Consider the following 24,887-nt stretch of genomic DNA (forward strand, 5'->3'; position numbering starts at 1 on the left):
GGTAGGGGTGGAATAAACACCACAATTGGTAATTTAGTCATAAGTTTTCTAAGAGTCTTAAAGTACAGAATGCTCTGAGATTATACAGTAAATAGAATGACTTATGAGGTGACTTGGGAAACATGAACAAATAGATGGGACAAACAGTCAATCCGAAAGATGAAATAGTATGGTTGAAGGCCCTGAATGAGAAGGAACATTAATTTTTTGAGAGATAGAAGAAAGATTAGTATGGCTGGAACACAGCGTAAAACAAAGGAAGGGGCACAAGAGAAGGCTGTTGAGATTATTGAAGGGATGTCTATGTACCTGTGTGTATAGTCCGTGGGCAGGATCACTGAAAATAAGTCCTGTTTGAAAAAATATCAGAGTACGTTGTCAAGAATGGATTTGAGTTTAGTGGGACAAAGTGGATGTAGGGTTGAATAGTCAGAAAGCTATTGCTATAGTCTAGGCAAGAAATAATAGTATCTTTAGGTTGTTAGGTTGTTTGTGGTCTAGATATTTTTTAAGAGCCATCTTGGATTTTAAGTAAATGTCCATTATTGATTAATTCTATTTTCTTGGGAGTAGTTAAGAAGAAGGTATTAAAGATACCTGGATCATACAACTTGGGGAATGATGATACTATGTATTGAATTAGGGAATCATAAAGGAAGATAAAATCTGACAAGAGAGATAATGAATTTTGAATATGTTAATGTTGAAATATCTGTGACTAACCAGTTGAAGATGTCAAGTAGACAACACTTCATATATAGATCAAATGTTAAGAGGAAATTCTGAACTGGATATATATATATATATATATATATATATATATATATATATGTATATATATATATAAAATATTTAGGACTTATATATTAATAATAGGACTTATTATAATATATAATATATTTAGAATTATATATATATTCTCAAATATATAGCTTTGAGAATCATTGTCCTAAATATATGATTAATATAAGAGATTAAATCACTATTCATAAAACATCTATCTCCTCCCCTGCCCCCCACCATGAAAAGAATTTACTTCCCTGTTCTCAGACTTAGGGCTTACCACGTGACTTTGGCCAATAACGTGTGAGCCAGTGTAACATAGTCAACTTGTGCTTATGCAATTGGGCTTCCCCTATTTTGTGATAGCCTTTCACCAGCCTTGGTGAGCTGTTGGTACAAGGAGTATGAAAGATGTGAGCTGACGTGGACCTAACTTGTCCCTTTAAGACAAGCCAAGTCAAATCCAGTCCAGATTAACAAGAATCCAACTCATAGATTCATTGGCAAGATGTATGCCACTGATATTTTATTGTTATATATTATGCAGCAATAGTTTTCTAGGACAATGAGCTCACTTAAGGAGAAAATAAAGGGTAAGATAAAAAAAGAGACTAGTGAGAAATCTCGGAGAATGTCAACACTTAAAGTCTGGGGAGATGAGAAGTAGCTAGAGAAGAAAAGGAAGGATCAAGAGCTTGGAAGTTCATGATAATCAAATCAGTAAGTGCTGAGCTGCACCCCACAGGCCTGCACGCCCTGTACTTGCTCATCCTCGAGAATGAAGAAAGAGCTGTGAGCCAGGGACAGAGACATCAGTTTAATGGATATTAGGGATCTTACACATCTGAAGCAAGGTCTTGGAGTGATGCCCCACCGTATGTGGCAGAGGGCAAACAGGACATGGAGGCATTCTTTGCTATGAAGAGGGTGAGGAACTGGTCGGGTTAGCTCATTGGTTGCCAGAAAAACCAGCAGAGGGGCTTGTCCCTTTGATAAAGAGATAATTCTTATAGAAAGTGAAAGAGGAGAGGGAAAAAGCTGGCTTAAAACTCAGCATTCAAAAAACAAAGATCATGGCATCTGGTCCCATCACTTCATGGCAAATAGATGGAGAAATAATGGAAACAGTGACAGACTTTATTTTCCTGGGCTCCAAAATCGCTGCATATGGTGACTGCAGCCATGAAATTAAAAGACGCTTGCTCCTTGGAAGAAAAGCTATGACCAACCTAGACAGCATGTTAAAAAGCAGACACATGACTTTGCTGAGAAAGGTCCATCTAGTCAAAGCTATGGTTTTTCCAGTAGTCATGTATGGATTTGAGAATTGGACCATAAAGAAAGCTGAGTGCTGAAGAGTTGATGCTTTTGAACTGTGGTGTTGGAGAAGACTCTTGAGAGTCTCTTGGACTTAAAGGAGATCCAACCAGTTCATCCTAAAGGAACGAATATTCATTGGGAGGACTGATGCTGCAGCTGCAGCTCCAATGCTTTGGTCACCTGATGCGAAGAACTGACTCATTGGAAAAGACCCTTGCTGGGAAAGATTGAAGGCAGGAGGAGGAGGGGACGACAGAAGATGAGATGGTTGGATGGCATCACTGACTCAATGGGCATGAATTTGGTGATGGACAGGGAAGCCTGGCATTCTGCAGTCCATGGGGTTGCAAAGAGTTGGACACGACTGAGTAACTGAGCTGAACTGAACTGAGAACAGTCACTAGTCTGGGCAGGGCTCTGTGATTAAGTGAGAAAGTCACTTATGTGAGTAGGATGTAGATGAAGCAGGTACTGGTCAAGTTGGGATGTACAGAGAGCGAGAGAACAGCCATCGTGGGTAGTCTGAACACACACAGGGATTATTCAACCGGGGAAAAATTCTACTGCAAATTCAGAAAAGATGATTTAGCCACATTGAAATTATTGGTAATATCAGCAAGAGCCTTTTCAGTGGTGAGAATGGAAACTATGTGAGTGTAAGCTGGAAACTCTTACTTAAGAGGAAGATGTAGAAGCAGCTACCATAGTTCAAGGAGAAGGCAATGGCAACCCACTCCAGTGTTCTTGCCAGGAGAATCCCAGGGACGGGGGAGCCTGGTGGGCTGGCGCCCATGGGGTCGCACAGAGTCGGACACTACTGAAGCGACTTAGCAGCAGTAGCAGCAGCAGCATAGTGCAAGGAGAAGGCAATGACAACCCACTCCAGTGTTCTTGCCTGGAGAATCCCAGGGACGGGGGAGCCTGGTGGGCTGCCGTCCATGGGATCGCACAGAGTCGGACATGACTAAAGCGACTTAGCAGCAGTAGTAGCAGCAGCAGCATAGTGAAAAGAGAAGGCAATGGCACCCCACTCCAGTACTCTTGCCTGGAAAATCCCATGGATGGAGGAGCCTGGTGGGCTGCAGTCCATGGGGTCGCTAAGAGTCGGACACGACTGAGCGACTTCACTTTCCCTTTTCACTTTCATGCATTGGAGAAGGAAATGGAGACCCACTCCAGTGTTCTTGCCTGGAGAATCCCAGGGACGGGGGAGCCTGGTGGGCTGCCGTCTATGGGGTCTCACAGAGTCGGACACGACTGAAGTGACTTAGCAGCAGCAGCAGCACAGTGCAAGTTACACATGCTACCTGGCTTATTGAAATGTTCCAGAGGGAAAAAAACAAAACAAAAACAAAGAGCACAGGAAAGAAAAAGCATAATCACTAGCAGAAACTTTCTGAGAATTTTGTGGGGGATGGAATAGGCCCACAGACTGAAAGATTGGTGGGGTATGTACCTGGAGGAACTCTCCCTTGTTGTAACAGATGGAAAAGAGGTTTAGCAACCAGAAGTTGAGGAAATTCCAGTCAGTAGCTTCTATTTTTCTTTTTCCCTTAAAAGTTGCTGTATAAGCTTGATGTCATCTTCTGAGAGTGCTAAGGAAGCACTGAATTCAGAAGCTTCAGGAGTGGATAGACAGTGGCCTTCCATTTTACGTTGTACAAGAGGGTTAACCCTGCTTGCAATGAATGCGAAAAATCCATGTGTCTTTGAGAGTTTTTACTAAAATTTTGAACGTTTTTGTTTGGTTTGTTTGTTTTTGTGTTTATTAATGAGACGTGTGATAAGCACACGTTCACAGGAGTAAAAATATCTGCATTAAATCTGAGTGAGATTTTTTTTTCACATCTCCATCTTCTATTATCAGTTACTTTGCATTGCAAATAAGTACATACTCAACCTTGAGCTAAAAACTTGGCTTTTCTTTCCCTTTCCTTATGAGGGTACTCATTTCCAAATTTCAAGATTTAAACTCATGGAATCGACATATGAGGCTTATGTGGATTCACAGAGGAATCATTGAAGGTGATCGAAAAGGAAGAGAGAAATTTCAACATTAATAGTGTGGATCACCTTTGCCGCACTTGAAATGATTCCAGGATTTTCTTTTCCTGGGCTTTATGGCCATTTGCCTCCAGATAGGCACACTTCTTTCTCCAAATATCCTTTTAAATTTGACACCCGAGCCATATGTTATGCTGTTTCACTCTGATTTTCAAGCAGAACTCTCCCCAATCTACATTTAATTATGTGGAGCATTTGGCTTGCTAAAGGCTTTCAACTCTACCAGAACCCCCTGGAATTCATTATGTCTCCCGAATCAGAGGAAGCAAGGATGTTAACTAGTCCGGTGATAGACTGGGTAGTTACTCATAATATATCAAGATGTGTTTAGAACCATGGTTTGGAGGTAATTTATGCCATGCTGAGTCTAATGACTGTGGAAGAACCTTACCACAGAAGAAAATATACCCTGATCAGGCAAATTATTGACAACTCTCTTCTATGAAAAGGTGTTGGTCAAGGCACCTCAGCCTGATTGATTGACTAAGAGGGATGTCATACAGGATTTGAATGGGAAAATTCTTTCAGGCTACAGCGTCAGTCTGGGACATGTTGTGCACAGATTACCTGGTTTCCTTCACTGCAGGATGTCACCTGTGGCTTTGATGCCATAGTGGATAATCCGCTGTTCTTCCGAGGGCCACTCTTGAGGTATGAAACACTCATTTCCCAGCGGCTAAAGAATGGTGCAGCCGACAGTTCACAGCGAACTCCTACCCTGGGAGTTGCCCTCAGTCAAAGGAAGTGGTTTTGCCTAATACTGCAGCCTCCTTCTAAAGCAGGCCACATTCAGTGGTCAATATAGGACTATAATTCTGGGACCCATTGCCTTGATTAGAAACATCTCAGTAGGACCGTGCAGCTTCAGAGCCTCTTATGACAGCCCCTGAGTCTTCCATGGCCATTACATCCTCTGGGCAGTCTTGCTTCCCTCCTCCTATTACACATGTTTCTGAAAGAACAGCCCAATAAACCCTCTGAATGCAAATCTGCCATCTCAGTATTTGTTTCTCCAGAAACCAACTAGAGACACAGAGTGCCAGGAATGGTCATAGGAAACAGACTCTTTTAAAAGATATTTTGGAGCTGGGTTGTCTGCCAGCCTGCTGACAACTGGGACTCTCTTACTCCAGGTAAATAGAATATTGATCACTCCTAGAAAGTACTGATATTTTATACAAACTGTCACTAGTGCTGAACTGATGAACTCAGCTGGGAGACCAGAGAAAGTGATGCATGGGTGTGTAAAAAATATCCCAGGCACTTGAGAAATTCCAGAGAGCAAGTGCTTACAAGGTTAGATGGCTGTTTTGGGGGGTTGAATGCATTGAAGAAATAAGGATGAAGAAGATGAATCAACTTAAAGCAAAGAGTGATAGCTAGAGGAGCTCATTGCTGCTGCTAAGTCGCTTCAGTCATGTCCGACTCTGTACGGCCCCATAGATGGCAGCCCACCAGGCTCCCCTGTCCCTGGGATTCTCCAGGCAAGAACGTTGGAATGGGTTGCCATTTCCTTCTCCAATGCATGAAAGTGAAAGTGAAGTCGCTCAGTCGTGTCTGAGTCTTAGCGACCCCATAGACTGTAGCCCATTAGTGGTATACAAAAAGAGTCTCATATTCTGGAGAAAGAGGCAGGAAAATCTGAAGATCAGATCCAGGACACAATTATAAGGGTAACAGTGTCCTAGAGAAAGTTAATCCCAAGAGGTCTGCTCTGCTAAGTAAGGGCTCTGACTGGGCAGGGGCAGCAGCTGAGAGTTGGTATGGGAGGGGCCCTTGTTCTTCTATTCTCCCTCCCTCGTGGTGGTTATTCCTGACTGCACACCCCAACAGGCCTATTATGCTATTTCCAAGTCTATTATTTCTTCCAGAAATCAACTTAAAATAAATGTTGGTCACTGATGTTTTATTTTTTTCGAATTGCCTTTTTAATCTTATACTGTGATTTGCTTGCAACAGGAGTTTACTCTGGATGGGTAAAGGCACTGTTATGTTTTCAAGGCCTTTTTCCAGGAAATAGTTCTAATATTAATTTCTATTGTTTCATTGTGTATTAGTGCATAACCCTTAAAGAATGAATTCTTAGGTCTGGTTCTTGTTACTTGGTTCCTTCTTGCTGAAAATCTGTGCCTAAAATTTGGAAGCTATCACCAGGCGTACTGGTGTTAAGGGTGGAACGATTGCAGGGTGCTTGAACAAAGTAGGAACTTAATCCAGAAGTAAATAAATGAGGTCAGAGAGATTAAAAACACACACAAAAAAACAACAAAACCCAAACCAGCAAAATCATGGAAAATAATATCAACCTCCTTCTACACACCCAAGGCCATTTTTAAAACAATATGCAAATAATGCAAACGATGCAAATAGAAATATCAGAACACTTATTTGAGTTGTTTATTGCATTGGAGAAATACTGGTTAGCTCACTGCTAACAAAGAGTGAGATATAAAATAATATACTAACAAGGTACAAAATAAATACCGTTTCCCTTATTGCCAATACCATGTGAGTTAATCTAATTATGATTTTCATATCTAAATGTCTCTAAGCTTTAATAGCTAGGAAAATTCATGTAAGTCAGTTTAGTAGCTCTGTGATTTCAAACTTTAACCTTTTCAAATGTCTTCAAGATTTTGCCTTGAATTTGACGACACACTCAAAGTTTATTAAATACATTGAGATTGGGTCTTTTCTACTTTATACTGTCTTTCCTAGAATGTTCAATATTCAGCATCTCTTCTTGCTTTCCTAATGATTAGAAAAGGAAAACCATGTATTCTGCAGACAGTCTTACATTTTTTCCTTCCCTCTTTGTTCTATCTGGTTGTAGTCCCTCCGATGACCTCATCATCCTGTCTCCATACTGCTGTCTGAGTGCCTGAGTGCCAGATTAACGTAGTGGTGAAAACTCCTTTTCTTTATTTCTTATATCCCTCACTACTCTGTCCTTTCATAAAAAGCTGATTCGTATTCTTTCCATTATATGTGTGAAGCTTTTTTTTTTTAACATCTATGATAATTCTCTTCTTAAACTGGCTAAACCTTTCTCTTTTTATATTTTCGATATGTTTCTATACATGGATTTATAGATTCAGATTTTCAGGTTTGTTGTTTCTGCTTGTAGGAGAAAACCCAGTATACAGAGTGAAGTCATGACAGATGAAACAGGGTCAGGCTACAGTGAGTATCTGTAAAGTAAAGAGCCTTTCAGTGAGTTGACCCCTGGATCAGGGACATAAGGTCACCTATTCATTGTTCCATGTTTTAGTAATGGCAGCTTGCTTTATTTGTAAGAGCAGGCTATTGATTGGATGTGAATAGCTTCTGTTCTGTACTCGTATGCTTCTCTACTCATAAACTCAATACTTAGAATTTTTTTTTAGAAAAATGCAGTGTTTGTGACCATCTACAAATTCTGTAATTTATTCTAACTGAGATTGACCTTACTTTGTATAAATCATCTATTTCTCTGCCTCCATCATCCTTGCTTTTTGGAGTGGTGTTAATTAAGAACCATTGATTTTCACCTAACGTCAACCCTCCCATTCTTCTAACTATCCTACAAATCCCAGTCTTTCCTATTTAGCAATAGCATTCATTATAAATGCTATTTCTTGCTATTCATCTTTCTTTCTTTTGCCACATCTTTCTTCTTCTTTCAGAAAAGTCTGTCCTTGACCCACTAGCTTCCTTCCCCTTCTCCACATATCTTAGTGGCCTCTTTTGGCTGAATGCTTTAGTGACAATGACTACATTGACAATTCTGAAACCTCTCTGTCCACCTTTAACCTCTGTCCCAATATATATCTTCTCTGTCAATCAGAGTTTGCCTCCAGGCATTCAGATGCATACTCAATGTATTTAAGAATGAAAGAATCTTTCATTTTGTCCCTCTTCCATTCCATCATTTAGAATCACCTTAGGCATCACTCTTCTAAAGCCTGAATATGCATTTTGATGCATGTCAAGATCAAGATGTATCTTTAAAGATAGACGGTTTCATGGTCAGAGGCCTTTTGCTGTGAGGCATTGCAGCTCACAGATGTCAAATTGTGGGAAGAAGCCTGGATACAGGACAAGGCCTGGGAGGTGACATGGGAATGAAGTTTTCTCCTTGCTCCAAGTCCAGAGTCTCTATTAATCAGCTTCTTCAAAGGTGACTAAACTTTGGAGCACAAATTCAGACCAAACAAGTGCACACACACAAACACTGATTTGGAAACCAGGATGTCAGAGTATAAATTTGAAGTGGAAGATAGTTTGCACAAGATAAGCCGAATCAGTTAATTTCCTCCGGTCAGGAAGAAACTGCTGCTTAAATGAGTTCAGTAGGAAAAACATAAGAACAAAACAAACAAAAATAAAACCAGAGCTCTGAAGCTTGCTTGACTGAGTGAGAACTTAAAGAGTATCACTTAGCAGGCTCTGCCTGGTAAACCAGAGTCAAGTTTGAACCTGTACCTCCAGTCCCAAGTTCTTTTCTTGTACTAAGAAAGTCTTTTCTTGTGATGGGAATTGATTTTTACTAATTTCAATTTCAGGGCATAATGTTTCCTTCACATTGGTCCTTCCCCATCAAATAGAGGGTAACGCATTGTAGACTCTTGCATTAACCGCAAGAAGTTTCTTTCATTCTGACCCAAAACACCTTTTAGCTAATCCATATTTCACTGCGGAAGAGAATCATATCTAAAAAAGCACTTGTAACAAGCAGTTAATCACTTCTATCAATAGCTCTTGAAATGAGATCCTTGATACTTAGATTTCTGATGACTACTGGGACCAAGATCATTTCAGGTGTAATTGATACCATCCAAGAGAAGGTAATCATTTCAGAGCAGAAGTCAAGAGCTGCAAAGTAATATTAGTTCATATTAAATATAGTTAAATATAAAATTTACAAAAATGCAGTCAGTTCCAAATAAAGGAAAAGATTCATCTAGTTTAGTAAAATGCACAATTTAAAAGCAACATTATTCCTTTAATTACCTCTTTGTGTGTGCATCTTTAAGAATTACCTTTAATTTTCTTTTCTTTATACATGGCACATACCCTGAGAGGCATCATCACATATGGTTAAGAATGTGATCTCTGGAGCCAAACTGTCTGGATTTAGATTCAAACCTCCTCTTTCTCACTGTGTGACTTTAGCTTGTCTCTTAATTTTCCTGTATTTCAGTTTCATCGTCTGCAAAACCGAGGAAGATAATAGTATCTTCCTCATGGAGTTGATGGAAGATTAAGTACATTTAATATATTTGGCACTAAAGCAATGCCTGGAATAGAGTAGGAGCTATCAAAATATTTGCTATTAGTTTTATAGAAATGGATGAATGCGAACATTTGTGCTTTATAAAAAGCAGTCTTACTTTGTGGAAAGGACTCTGTTCTCTTCTTCCTCTCACTTTTCTCCTCTGCTCACATCAAGGCCACTGTTCCGAAGCCTATTCATACCCCAGATAGCCCATGCTTCAGTGTGCTCATTTAATAAGTATTTAAACATATTTTCTCTGTACTTACATAATTCCATAAAAATATGCATATATATGCATGTGTGTATATATATGCATATATATGTATATATAGGGAAGAGTTGGTAATAGTTTCCTTCTATAGAAGTGATATCGTCCTAAGTAAAACCTTTTCTATCGCTTGCTTCTCTCATGCAACAGTCCCTTAAAGTAATCTGCAATAGCGCTAATTCATGCTCATCCTGTGATGTGCATATATGATCCCGTATTAAGTCATTTGTCCTAGGATATGGGCATTTATTTCTAGTTTTCTAAACCATTATAAGCAGTGCTTCAGTAAATACCCCTTTATATAGACATCTTATATATTGCTACTTTTATTGCTATGGCAGAGATTCCCACATTGGAACCACTGGTTTAAGAGTATGTTTTTAAATTTTAATTGGTGCTCTTTGATTGTTTCCCAAAGCAGTAACACTGCATATTTCCATCAAAATGCAAGAAACCATCCCTGGCAACAATAGATGTGACTCTTTCTAATTGTTTTCAGTCTTTTTGACAGAGAATCAGCATTGAAGGGGAGTTAGAAGACCTCACAGGATGAAGCTGTCCATGCTGAACATGGGCAACAAAAGTAGAAACGAAACAAAGGAAGGAGAATAAGCCAGAGGCCAGCAGAAGATTAGTGAAGCTGAGAATGTTATTGTTGCTGTTTAGTAACGAAGTCGAGTCCCACTCTTTTGTGACCCCATGGACTGTAGCCTGCCAGGCTTCTCTGTCCATGGGAATTCCCAGACAAGAAACTAGAGTGGGTTGCCATTTCCTTCTCCAGGGGACTTTCCTAACCCAGGGATTGAACCTGTCTCCTGCATTGCCAGGTGAGTTCTTCACACTGAGCCACCAGGGCATCCCAGACAGTTGCATACTTCATGTAATAGTGGAATCCACTTAAATGAAAAAGCCAGAAAGGGATCAAAACCCAGTTCTACAGCAGACCAGGGCCAATAGAAACAAAATAGGAAGCTGGGCCCAAGTAGCTAGGATATACGTTAGGGCTTACTATTGGACATCAGTGTTTATGGATGGAGACAGAGAAACTCCAAAACCCCTAAAGACTTGAACTGCTGCTGCTGCTAAGTCACTTCAGTCGTGTCTGACTCTGTGCGACCCCATAGACGGCAGTCCACCAGGCTCCCCTGTCCCTGGGATTCTCCAGGCAAGAACACTGAACTAGAGGGATCAATTAGATCAGTCTTTATCACAAGGCTATTTAATTAGAAGTGGGAAAGTTGCTGTTTATATAGTTTAGTTCAATAACTTGTTACTGGTCCTATTGGGTATAAGACATACTAGAACTATTTCCAAGTTCTAGGGAATTGTGGGTCAAATGGTTCTGATGTATGATTAGCTAGATTCTACTACTTTTCCAGGAAAAGACTGAACTGACCTGTAGCCAACTGAATATTCGTTTTGAAGAAGTGAGGTGTGGTAAAGCTTCCTCAATCATGGTCATCTTGAGTGCAATGCCTGCCGTGAGGCCAGAAAAGAGTTGTTATAGTAATTATTTTTAGGTGCTCATCAGATATCTAGAAAATTATACTAAGAAAAGCTTTGGGGTTTAGCAAATAGAAAGTAATTGGTGCGCTTGGAAAACAGTTTTGTTAGAATCCTATGAGCAGAAAGCAGAGCGTAGGGGGACTTATGGAGCACTTGAGTTGTGGGAAAGAGGAGACGGAGAATGTAAGATACACTTGTAGTTACAGGGAAAAAGTGATACAATAGCAGAGAGAAATGATTTGAGGAAAAACACACTGTTTTTTCTTAAAAGAAAGCCAAGATCTAAGCATATCAACAGGAAATAGAAAAGAGACAATGAATATTGAGAAAGTTAACATCAAAAGGAGATAGAGCAAGTCCTAAGGAAGATGGCAGATGAAAGGGTGGATCATGGCAAGGATAGATGACTTAATATGAAATGACCAGAGAGGGACTTGGTGACCTCTGCTCTGGGAAATCTAGATAAAGAGAGTGTTTGAAAATGCACGTACATATACATAGACATTTTCAAAGCAATGTTCTTGAAAACAGTTGTTTCTGAAAACCTGCTTGTGAGTAGGTAGAAAATATCTAGAAGGATCTACACGAAAGTGTTAACAGTGGTTACTTTAGTGGAATGAGTTTCAGTCAATAATTAATGCCTCCTCCTCAGCTGGATAACCCAGTGCAGGGAATAAACAAGTCCTGGCTCTTGTAGAATTCATATTCAGGAAGGAGGCAGAGAAGAAACAAATATGCAATACAGTCTCCATAATGAATGGTGTTAGGAAAACATTAAGCAAGGTAAGAGAAGAGAGGGTGTCAGGGATTGCTATTTTGGATAAGTGGGCCTCTTTGAGCAGACACCTGAGGAAGGTGTTCCCAGCGAGGAGTGTAGCAAGGGTAATGACCCTGGGCCAGGGAAGTGTGGGTGAGAGCAGGGAAATGCAAGAAGGTGAATGTGACTGGAGGAAAGAGCACAAAGAGAGAGCTGGAAGAAGCTGTTCATCTCAGGATTGTTTAGATTCCATCCCAACGCAGTGGGAAGCTATGGGAATGTTTGAGCACAGACAGTAGCACAATCTGACTTAGGTTTGAACAGATCCCTCTGGCTGCTGTGTGGTAAGTGAAAAGCCCAGGGTCTGAGAGGCCCCAGGGCAGTAGGTACGACACTGTTGCTGCAGTCCATGGGAGAGACGTGGCACTCCACAAGGATGAGGTGTTAAAATGAGATTGAATTCAACATAACTAAGATTTGCTGTTTTGGGAGTAGGCTTTTTTTGGATGGTTAGATTCTTTGCTTTGCAATGGAAATGTAGTATTTTTACAATTTAGGTCAACAAACTTAAGCAATATTTTAACATTGCTAAATACGAAGCTGACAAGCAAAATCAGGTTAATCGTATATGAAATAACAGCAGGAACAACAACAACAGCAAAAACATGTAAGCCAAAAGATAATTCTAACAATAAACCAACAGGCAGAGGTGCAGCTCTCTTCAGCGGGGTGAAAGTTGAAAGTGGAGTCAACTCAAATTCTAGGAACCAGAGGTGGGTCTCAGAGTTCTAAACTCTTTTCCCTCAAATCCTCCCAAAGTGTTACACTGAAATTATGGCTGTGTTTTCCAAAGAACCTGCATCACAAATCATGGCTTCTTAATCAAATCAAGTCAGCTGTAATGTTGTCTTTATGTAAGCAGTCATGGGCTTTTTTGTATGCAAATCATTTGGGTTGTATTTGAACTTTGGACTCATTAAAATCAACATCTGGGTAGTGATTGCTAGTTTCCTGGTGTCCAGTGAACTTTCAGTGGCCTAGGTTTCCATGTATTTTGAGACCGGAGAAAGAAGGAAAAGGACATCAGACAAAATCAGATATCTAATGTTTCTAACATTTAAAAAAAAGAAAAAAAAAAGTGAATATGAAAAAACCCTGTGTCATCAACAGAACAATTACAAAGCTGTCTGCTGACCAATCAGAAAAAAAAATAAAAAGCAAAACAAGTTGACTTCTTTTTTGTCCTTACTTAAACTTTCCATTTGAAGACTGCTAACGGATTGCTTTTCTCCCTGTCTGTGAGATGAAACCAGGGCGTATTCTAACCCTTGACAAGCCAACTGCTGCTTAAGTTACAATCTGACCTTTGGCTTGCTGGTAAAAACGACATTTCCCTGACATGGCTTTGTCAAAGTGTCCTTTCCCTTTTGCAACCTCAAGATAGGACACGATGTGCCAGCAAACTCTTCCAAGAGTCTTGCAGAGAATAAGCTAGCAACTTCTCTAATACTTTGTGGTTGTGAAAGATGAATACTAGACGTTTCAGGGAAGGGAGACTTCCTAGGGCAGTGCCTTCTGAAATGGTCCCTTCTGAAATGGAAATCTCTTTCTGGAGGGGTGTGTGGATTTAGTTCAGATCTTAGTTTAATGACTTGAACTCTGAAATTAGTAATTTAAAGTGGAATAGATGCTTTTCATACTTTTGTTTAGAGATTGAAAAAAATAGAACTGTCACCTATCCTAACTCTAGAGATTTGTGCTATTATTTTCTTATTTGCATCTGCCACCAAATAGGAATGCTAATCCCACAGCTAAACCTTAAAGCTGACTCTGAAAATACGTGTTTACCAGGGCCAGCCCACTTATTCCCCTAACTTTAAGGGAAAAAAAATTATTTTTAAATTTTTGTGGTTGGAACTTCTTTTTGAGCTTCCCAGTGTATTTCATAGAGTTTGAACTCATATTTATTTCTAAACAGAAGGGACTAAGCCACCTTACATGTCAGAGACAAGGGTGCTAACACTCCATCCTCTTGTAAATGGGGATATTTTAATTCTGAGTTTTTTTTTTTTTCCAACATCTTCCTTTTTTTTCTTTTCTTAGATACTGTCTTAGCAATTAGCATTACTGAGTGTTTTTATGTGACATATATATTGAAAATAGCTTTATTTGCCTTTCACATTTAAACCTTGCAAAGACCTTAGGACAGTTGATGGAGGTATAATTATCCTTAATTTCTCTGTGAAGAAGAAGAGATGCTGGTGAGGTAACACAGTAGGAATTTAAACCCAACCTGCTTCTAATGCTATTCTTCCATCACTCAACAAATCCACTTAGATTCAGCACACTTTTTTTTTCTTTTCTAATTTTGTTAGGTTATTTTAAGGTTATTTTAATTAATCTCTAGATAAGGTGAGGGTTTTCTTTTTGTCACTTATAAGATAAGGAGTTTGAGCTATAACAATGTCTTTCTCTATGTGTTTCATTTAATATCAAACTTCTGTTATGTAATTTATACCACTATACTTTAAACTTGAAATTGTAGTTAAATCTCTCATGCAACAAGTATAAAAAAATGATGATTCTGACCTCCAAACCACCAAACCTCATCCCTAATTTTATTTCCCCACTATGTAATCTTCCTTGCATTTGGTCTGACCAAAATATATATATATATGAAAGTGCCCAGTAATGAGAGCTATATAACAAAGCTGAATCTTTGATGTGGCGTCTGTTATTCAGTGGAAGGGTTGGGTGGTGTGCATGCTTGGACACCCATGCCCATACACGAGCACACACATGCATGTGGAATCTTACTTTCCTATTTAATCTGAGGGAGAGTGAATTGCAAAACCTTGTTGGATGAGCTGGTATGACTGATATGTGGGCCTTCTTTACAAGATGGTCATCCTTGAGGAGAAGCGTGAGTATTTGCATTTTGCATACCTCACTTGTGGGAAGGTGACATATACCCCTAAAGATGGGTTTAAGAACATAGTTTGGTTTTAAAAAGAACTATATATTTATCTCAAACTTTTCTTGTTACATGTGTTGGTACTTAAAATTATTGAATGTATGAATACATGAATAGACAGTTTCAGGAGCAGTATGTTTAATTCACTTTCTATATTAATGTTTCTTCATAGTGTGATCTGGAACTTCGAGTGAGCATACAAATGAATAATTATTGATTATTCAGTTTAAAAGAAACCACTTCTGAATTATTCTGTAAGCTCAGTATATATATATTCAGATAAACAACAATGTCATCAGAGGCATAAATAATAATGTGTACTAGGTTACTAGGAATTTATGAAGCTATGTCAGTACTTTAGTTTTAGACACTTTAAAATGTCCCATATGATTGTCATGTTTAGTAAACTTTAGTTTACTTCTATTCTGAATGACACCATAATAGAAGTAATCATACAGAATTGGTCAGCTTTTCATGATGTAGCCTCTTATATAATCAGAAAGGTTCCAACCTGATTGACTGGGCTAGGCAATAGTTAACCCACATTTAAGATGACGTGCTCTTCTATAATACTTAATAAGAGTGTATTTTCAGCTTTATGGTAAGCTGATTTAACATGACTCTTCTAACCAGTGATGTATGGTGTGCATGTGTTAAGTTGCTTCAGTCATGTCCAACTCTTTGCGACCCTTTGGACTGTAGCTTGCCAGACTCTTCTGTCCATGGGATTCTCCAGTCAAGAATACTGGAGTGGATTGCCATTCCCTCCTGCTTGGGATCTTCCTGACCCAGAGATCAAATCTGCATCTCCTGTGGCTCCTGCATTGCAGGTGGATTCTTTACCGCTGAGCCTCTGGGGAAGCCCTCTAACCAGTGATATCAGCCGTTAATATCTATTTATTTTCTGATATAATATTTTCCCCTTTCTGAAAAAACCATTGCTCTATGCATTCAAAATCATGTTAGTGAGTTCTTAGAGTCAGTCTTCCATATTTAGACCCCTATGCAATCTTCCAAGATTGTGGGAAGTCTCTCCTTCTTTTCATTAGGTAAGAAGAGTTACTTTACATTTTGAATAAATAAATGTATTGGCCACATTTATTGTGGCTACATTTATTGGCCACTGTGTTAGTCAGTTTTTTTTTTTAAATAATAATTTTACCAAGAAAATTTAATTTGAATTGGCATTTGCCTGATATTCTAGACTCTACATCATTTACCATTAATGAAATGTTACTTTTTAAAAATTCAACACATATTACAGAGAACACTATTACATCTCAGGTGCTAGTCTAGATACCAGAATGATTAAGAGGGGACTAACATGTTGGCCTTGCTTTCCAGGAGTACATTATATAATTGTAAAGAAAACCTATAGGGCTCTGGTTCCAGGTAAGATGGACTAAGCACACTTTTTCCTATTATACCTACTGAGTTTTCCTGAATACAACTATAAAACATGGGACAAATGCAGGGAAGAGCTTTTTGAGTACTGTGAAAAGGAAATAGCAACAGGCAGATTGGGAAGAACATCAGAATTGGAAGGACCACCAAATTGGTGAATTAACTAGTTTTTCTCACTCTGTTAATTTCTGTCCTAAAGATAAAGCAACTGGGAAACCAGAAGTTAACAATGGTACAGACAGAGAGGGCTAGGAAAGCTCCCCCCCACCCCCCCACCCCCCGCTGCTGTGGCTTAAGAAATGGAAAAGAAAATTCCTTTCATATTGAAGAAATCCATCTCTCCCGCTCTCTCTCTCCTTTTTCTCCATTATGTGTGTCAGAAATGACAGTGCTAGTTACAGGAAATGCTAGGAGCTAAAACTCCATGGAGAATGAACTTTCTTCTTTGATAGGTAGAGAGAACTGTGACTTTAAAAACACCGGTGAGGTCTTCACTGGTTACAATTGTATCTCATCCTGTCCTCCAGACAAAGGGAGATGATGCATAATAGATAACCAATTATCTACTCAGACAATTCCAAACTTGTCTGCCCCTAGGAGATAGTCAAAATGAAAGAGAGGAATACTGACAAAACTGAAAGGAGGAATAAACAAACCCACAAGTATGGTTGGAGGTTTCAACACTCCTTTCTCAGTAATAGAATCAGTATATTAAAAAAAATCAGCAAGAATGTAGAAGAACTGAATAACACCATCAACCTATTTTATATAATCGACATTTACAGACACTACTCAAAAATATCAGAGTGCATATTTTGAGTGCATATGTGGAGCATCCACCAATATAGACCATAATTTGGATCATAAAATAAAACTTAAGAAATGTAAAAGAAATTTAAGTCAAACCAACTATCCAAGTCTATGCCCCAACCAGCAACGCTGAAGAAGCTGAAGTTGAACGGTTCAATGAAGACCTACAAGACCTTTTAGAACTAACACCCCCAAAAGATGTCCTTTTCATTATAGGGGACTGGAATGCAAAAGTAGGAAGTCAAGAAACACCTGGAGTAACAGGCAAATTTGGCCTTGGAATGCGGAATGAAGCAGGGCAAAGACTAATAGAGTTTTGCCAAGAAAATGCACTGGTCATAGCAAACACCCTCATCCAACAACACAAGAGAAGACTCTACACATGGACATCACCAGATGGTCAACACTGAAATCAGATTGATTATATTCTTTGTAGCCAAAGATGGAGAAGCTCTATACAGTCAACAAAAACAAGACCAGGAGCTGACTGTGGCTCAGATCATGAATTCAGACTTAAATTGAAGAAATTAGGGAAAACCACTAGACCATCCAGGTATGACCTAAATCAAATCCCTTATGATTATACAGTGTAAGTGAGAAATAGATTTAAGGGCCTGGATCTGATAGATAGAGTGCCTGATGAACTATGGAGTGAGGTTTGTGACATAGTACAGGAGACAGGGATCAAGACCATCCCAAGGGGAAAAAAAATGCAAAAAAGCAAAATGGCTGTCTGGGGAGGCCCTACAAATAGCTGTGAAAAGAAGAGAGGTGAAAAGCAAAGGAGAAAAGGAAAGATATAAGCATCTGAATGCAGAGCTCCAAAGAATAGCAAGAAGAGATAAGAAAGCCTTCTTTAGCGATCAATGCAAAGAAATTGAGGAAAACAACAGAATGGGAAAGACTAGAGATCTCTTCAAGAAAATTAGAGATACCAAGGGAACATTTCATGCAAAGATGGGCTCGATAAAGGATAGAAATGGTATGGACATGACAGAAGCAGAAGATATTAAGAAGAGGTGGCAAGAATACACAGAAGAACTGTACAAAAAAGATCTTCATGACCCAGATAATCATGATGGTGTGATCACTCATCTAGAGCCAGACATGTTGGAAAGTGAAGTCAGGTGGGCCTTGGAAAGCATCACTACGAACAAAGCTAGTGGAGGTGATGGAATTCCAGTTGAGCTGTTTCAAATCCTGAAAGATGATACTGTGAAAGTGCTGCACTCAGTATGCCAGCAAATTTGGAAAACTCAGCAGTGGCCACAGGACTGGAAAAGGTCAGTTTTCATTCCAATTCCAAAGAAACACAATGCCAAAGAATGCTCAAACTACCACACAATTGCACTCATCTCACATGCTAGTAAAGTAATGCTCAAAATTCTCCAAGCCAGGCTTCAGCAATACGTGAACTGTGAACTCCCTGATGTTCATGCTGGTTTTAGAAAAGGCAGAGGAACCAGAGATCAAATTGCCAACATCCACTGGATCATGGAAAAAGCAAGTGAGTTCCAGAAAAACATCTATTTCTGCTTTATTGACTATGCCAAAGCCTTTGACTGTGTGGATCACAATAAACTGTGGAAAATTCTGAAAGAGATGGGAATACCAGACCACCTGACCTGCCTCTTGAGAAATCTGAATGCAGGTCAGGAAGCAACAGTTAGAACTGGGCATGGAACAACAGACTGGTTCCAAATAGGAAAAGGAGTGTGTCAAGGCTGTATATTGTCACCCTGCTTCTTTAACTTGTATGCAGAGTACATCATGAGAAACGCTGGACTGGAAGAAACACAAGCTGGAATCAAGATTGCCGGGAGAAATATCAATAACCTCAGATATGGAGATGACACCACCCTTATGGCAGAAAGTGAAGAGGAGCTAAAAAACCTCTTGATGAAAGTGAAAGAGGAGAGCGAAAAAGCTGGCTTAAAGCTCAACATTCAGAAAACAAAGATCATGCCATCTGGTCCTGTCACTTCATGGGAAATAGATGGGGAAACAGTGGAAACAGTGTCAGACTTTATTTTTTTGGGCTCCAAAATCACTGCAGATGGTGACTGCAGCCATGAAATTAAAAGACACTTCCTCCTTGGAAGAAAAGTTATGACCAACCTAGATAGCGTATTCGAAAGGAGAGACATTACTTTGCTGACTAAGGTCCATCTAGTCAAGGCTATGGTTTTTCCTGTGGTCATGTATGGATGTGAGAGATGGACTGTGAAGAAGACTGAGCACCAAAGAATTGATGCTTTTGAACTGTGGTGTTGGAGAAGACTCTTGAGAGTCCCTTGGACTGCAAGGAGATCCAACCAGTCCATTCTGAAGGAGATCAACCCTGGGATTTCTTTGGAGGGAATGATGCTGAAGCTGAAACTCCAGTACTTTGGCCACCTCATGCGGAGAGTTGACTCATTGGAAAAGACTCTGATGCTGGGAGAGATTGAGGGCAGGAGGAGAAGGGGGCGACCGAAAATCAGATGGCTGGATGGCATCACGGACTCGATGGATGTGAGTCTGAGTGAACTCCTGGAGACGGTGATGGACAGGGAGGCCTTGCGTGCTGCGATTCATGGGGTTGCAAAGAGTCGGACACGACTGAGTGACTGAACTGAACTGAACTGAACAACTATGTTCTCAGATTCTAATGGAATCAAAACAATAATAGAAAGGTAATAAGGATATCTCCAAACACACAAAATTTAAGTAATACATTTCAGAATAAACCAAGGGTGAAAGAAATATCAAGAGAAATTATAAAATGTTACAAACTAAATTAAAATGAAAATACTAAAATTTTGTAGGATGCAGCTAAAGTAGTACTGAAAGGGAAATTTAGGATATTAAACACTTATAAAAGAGAAAAAAGCTGTTTTAAGTCCACCTTCTAAACTTCTGATTTAGGGAACTGGGGAAAGAATAGTGAATTAAATGTGGAAAGATTTTTCATAAATATAGGTAAGCTGATTCTAAAATTCATAAGAAAGGGTAAACAATTTTGAAAAAGGAGATCATAGTTGGTGGAATCATACCATCCAATTTTAATATTGTGAGGCTACAGTAGTGAAGACAGAATGGTATTGCTGATCTATGATATAATTCCATTTTGACTTTATTGGTTTTAAGAGAATATATTTGATTGAAATGCAATTTACATGCTTACAAACATACAAACCACCCATACATATACAGTTTGAAAGTAGGAGAGGTGACACAAAGTGTTTATTCACTGAACATTCCCTATCATTAAACTCTCATTGTCTGTGGGTTTCTTTTTGAGTAAGAAGACCCAGGATCTAGGGCAAACTCTGTGATTTTGAGAAACAAAGAAGTCTGGTTAGAACAGTGATCATGGGGATGGGAGGAGAAGTCTCTGGAAGAGGATGATCAAGTGTCCTAGTCTGTCTGAAACTGAGGGGGTTCCCAGGATTTGGGACTTTCAAAGCAAAAGGGGAAAATTCTCAGAAACAGGGATTAGTTGATCACTCCCCAAATTATAGAAAGACTCAGTTCTGGGTAAGGCTAATTGATGTTTAAGATGATAAATGTGTATGAACTCATTTAATTTTCTTGGTAACCCTCTTCTAGTTCTCCAGACTTTAAAAAATATATTCCTATTAGGCCTATTCCTGAAAAATCCGCACATTCAAGGACACGTTGTCATGACTCAGGTAGTCATGTAATACAAAAAAGTATCATAATGTTAAAAATATTGTGGATTAAAAGTAATTGAGAAATAATTGAGAAATGCTGAATCAAGTATGCACTAAAGTTCTTTCTAGGTCAGTGATTTCAGGAATATTTTCAAAATCTTATGGACATAAATCATGTAATAGTCTAAAACAATACATTAACTTTTCCTTGTAAGCATTGATTGAAATAAATAAGCTAAGTAAATCATTTAGACAATAAAAGTAAATATAAAACCATAATGTGAAACCCAAGTATCCAACTTCTCAAAAACATAAGAATACTCTTGATTACAATCCTCAAAAAACACCATTCAGTCTTTCTGTGGAAAGAAATTAAAATATGTGAGCTCTTTATGATATGAAAAACTTTCAGAAAAATATAAGATAGGTTATTAACAAAACATTAGGTAGTTTCATATCTATAAATTTTTGAATCTTTTATTCAACTTTGGAAATATCTGAATCATATGTTTCAGTGTAGATCAGTCTCCTGGGGTTTCCCTATTTTAATTTTTATTCTTTTTATTCATTTAAAATTATTAATTAAGGAAACCAACTTAATTAATTACCAAAAACCCCTGAAACTTATAAACCTCAATTGGGAGAAGGTGACACTTATTGAGAACCCAGCTCACAGTTGAATAAAATAATGTATAGAAAATTATTTTGTAAACTACAACACTATAGACGTGTTGTCATTATTAAGAGCAGGTAAAATAGAGTAAAGAGCAAGGCTGAACATTTGTTCCATTCTCCTCCTTGACTCCTCTCTCTCTCCCTCTGCCCCCACTCCACATCCAATTTATCCACAAACTCTCTCAACTCTGTCTCCAAGTGTGTCAAAGCTGCTGCCATTATTACCCTTCCACACTAATCTCTCTACTTTCATCCTTGCTCAAGAGTCAATTGTAAGCATGTGTCTCGATTGACCGTGTTTCAGTGGAAAGGAGATTCTGTCACTGTTCTGCTGAAATCTCGAGTGGCTTCACATCGCGCTGGAGGTGGAAGGCAGAGTCCTAACAGTGGTCTTATGTGTGTCTCACCCTTTCCTTTTAGCCTCCTATCTCTCTTTCTTGCTCTTCATTTCTTTCTAGCAAAATTAATTCCTTTGCTGTTACTCAGACATGCAAAGTGAAATCCTCAATGAGTTGTTTTCATCAGGGTTTTAGATTTGGTTGTTCCCTCTACAGGACAAGCTCCGACCTGATGTATTTCACTTCTCTCCTCCTTCAGGTCTTTGTTCCAGCATCAGGCAACTGTTACAACATCTCTTGACCACCTTATTTAAATAGCAAGCCTCCTACTACCTCCACCTCCCTCCTCCCGTCCCATATTCTCTTTCCTTCTTTTCTGATTTATCTCCATAACATCTGTCAACATCCAGCATGCCAGATAATTTACTTGCTAATTTATTTATTATCTTCCCTTCTGGAGGGTTAAGGGTTTTTTTTATTGATTTTGCTTACAGCTATATCTCTAGTGTCTAAAATAAAAACTGCCAAATAGTAGGGGCTAAAAAATAAGCATTGAATGTATTGCCTTTTTAATACATATGAATTTGATAAATATTTCAGGATGTAGGACTTTGAAAGTAGAGGAGACGTACATAGGGTTTATTCTCACGGACTGTACCTTCAGGAATTCAGGTTCAGAATCCTAAGGTTCATGACCAGTCCCCATTAGCTCCTGCAAGAACCTGAATAGTCATAGAAATTCTCAGGTCTCAGTTTTTTCTTTTGTAAAATGGGACTCCTGTTCATACTTACCTCTTAGTTGGCTGAAAAGATTAAAGGAGATAATAATGAATACTTAGGCAGATGGTGAATTATTGGATATGAAGTGCCAGTTTTAATCCATATTTTACTATGATTTTATATTCTCCTTGGAGAGACAGCAATGATTTTTAAAGTCGATCAGGAAGAAACTGGGGGGCAAAACATGACTTCAAAGTGGAAATAACTTTCAAAGCATGTTGCTTCATCATGAGTGAGACAGACCCAGGCATGAGGAGACTAACACTAACAATTTTAGGTACATAAGGATTATGTCCATTGAGAGAAGGAAAGAGGAATTTGGAAAAGCAAATTTAATCAAGGAGAAGTATTGTTTCTCAGGTACATATTGTCCTCTTCTCAGTGCTGCCGTGAACAGTTAGTTGTTCAGGATGCTTACTGAACAAGGCCATCTGGACGAGTGTGTGGGAAAGGGGCTAAAATGCAGCGTATGCTTTGTTTGGGAAGCAGCACAGTCTAGGGGTGTATCTACCTATAGGAATGGATGCTTTCCCAAATGAGCAAAAACAAACTGTATGTATGGGCTATCATAGACTTCACCTTTGAGCACAGGTACCCACAGATAAGGTCAGCCCATAGACATGTCTCCCTCTTATGAAAGCCAACAGTTCTTGAGATCTGCACTGCTCATGTGACATTGTCACACCATGTATTTTGTTAGTATTAGTGTATTGCTATCATTATCTGTCAATAAGATGTCTATTATGCAATAGACATTTATTGAGCATCTGCATGTGTGGGCTGAGATGCTAGATGTGAATGTGTTTATAACTTATCTCTTAAAGAATCTAAAATACATCTTGAGCGTGGGAGTAGTTAAGAGTTTCTTGGATTGATTTGGGCCTCTTGTATAATACTCTGATTAGCTGTTGAGATTTTTTAAAGATATTGAATGATTGATAGATTGATTGATTAACTGAGGTCAAAATAGTCTGAGGAAAGCCAAATGGCAATGATAGCAGACAGTGCAAAATCAGAGCACAAAGTAATTACTAAAATTGGAAGTGGAAATGTGGTTTGTAAGCAGGTGAAAAACTGAAGTCAAATCATGAAAGCTTAGGATGTGTTACTTCCCCTTCCTCATCTGCTGATCATCGTATATTTAGTTTAAGTATTTTTATCTTCTGACTTTTCCTGGGATGTTAACATTTAGTTTTAAAATTGGTCTTGCATTAGAAATAGAATGACTTTGATGTACCATTGGATGTGACTTTATTTTTTCAAGTAAGTTAACAGGAAAACAGGAGTATTTTATCCTGTAGTTTAGAGTCTATTTTTGAGGAATAGATCTACTTTATATACAGAGATAATATGCAAGGTAAGCCTCTTCAGCCATATGGCCATTTAGGACTAAATTCTTTGATTCAAAAATCATCTTTTAAAGACTTCTGCCCTGCAACAGTATTTTTAGGATGCCATCCATTATCAGGCAGGCTTCAGAATTTTTTCAAAGAGAAAGTTGGATATCTTAGGTTTGAAATATGGTAGCCAATGAGACCCAGAATTGGTTGCTTGGTGGAAATGGTGGATGGAAGGATATGGTCTGTTCTTCAGATGTTGAGTTTAGGGTATCTGGGGAGACCAAAGAAGTCACTCTGGAGCTGAACTAGGTTCAGGAGGGAAAAAGAGAAGTACATGGTCAGGAAGCTCCAAGGAGTGACTTACAGCTCAAAAGAGACCTGATGCTACAGAAGCCCAAGCAGCAAGCAGAGGGAAGGAAGGGGTGGACCAAGAATGAGATGTGTGAGGGGCTTATGTGAGTTGAGTATAGTAAGGCCTAGCATCACGTACATGTGGATTTTTTAAGACTGCTCAGGCTACCAGAACAAGATTGGTTGTTTTTGCTCACAAAACCTTCACAAGAAGTTCCCTATCTCTCCTTAAAGGACAGAACACATTTCAAGGTTACCTTCAACATTCCCTGTAGCAGAAGGATAAAAATGGAAAATACTTTGTGCTTTAATAAAAATAATGAAAGAATAAATCAATCTTATAGGCAGCCTTTGTCTCTAAATAGATAAGTCAAAGATTAAAAGATAACACAACAAAACACAAACACCTTGATGGTTATACAACTGAGTATTTATTTTCATTCTCCTGCTTTTCACTTTGCCCTCTGGTTTTATACAGCATAATTTGCTCCCGTTTTCATAGCCCTATCAAAACATGAGTTGTATTGTTTGCCTATAGCCCTGGGGAAATGCATTAAAATGGCTTTATGAGGATGCAGCTAGAAGCAAGGATATTTACAAAGGA

The 24,887-nt window shown here is 38.8% G+C and overlaps 1 long non-coding RNA gene across 2 annotated transcripts in view; it reads left to right on the top strand.

The window, feature by feature from the left end:
- The first annotated feature begins 11,861 nt into the window (after nt 1-11,861).
- The window catches only part of LOC138425109 (uncharacterized), a 237,154-nt gene continuing 224,128 nt past the window's right edge, over nt 11,862-24,887 (top strand). Inside the window, exons 1-2 of one of the 2 annotated variants that reach the window (XR_011251103.1) lie at nt 11,862-11,981; nt 12,659-12,728. This is a non-coding gene — a long non-coding RNA (uncharacterized lncRNA). The remainder of the gene's footprint in view (nt 11,982-12,658; nt 12,729-24,887) is intronic. The other variant, XR_011251102.1, reaches the window with a different exon arrangement.

This window comes from Ovis canadensis, chromosome 20, assembly GCF_042477335.2.
Source record: "Ovis canadensis isolate MfBH-ARS-UI-01 breed Bighorn chromosome 20, ARS-UI_OviCan_v2, whole genome shotgun sequence".
In the NCBI taxonomy this organism is placed as follows: Eukaryota; Metazoa; Chordata; class Mammalia; order Artiodactyla; family Bovidae; genus Ovis; species Ovis canadensis.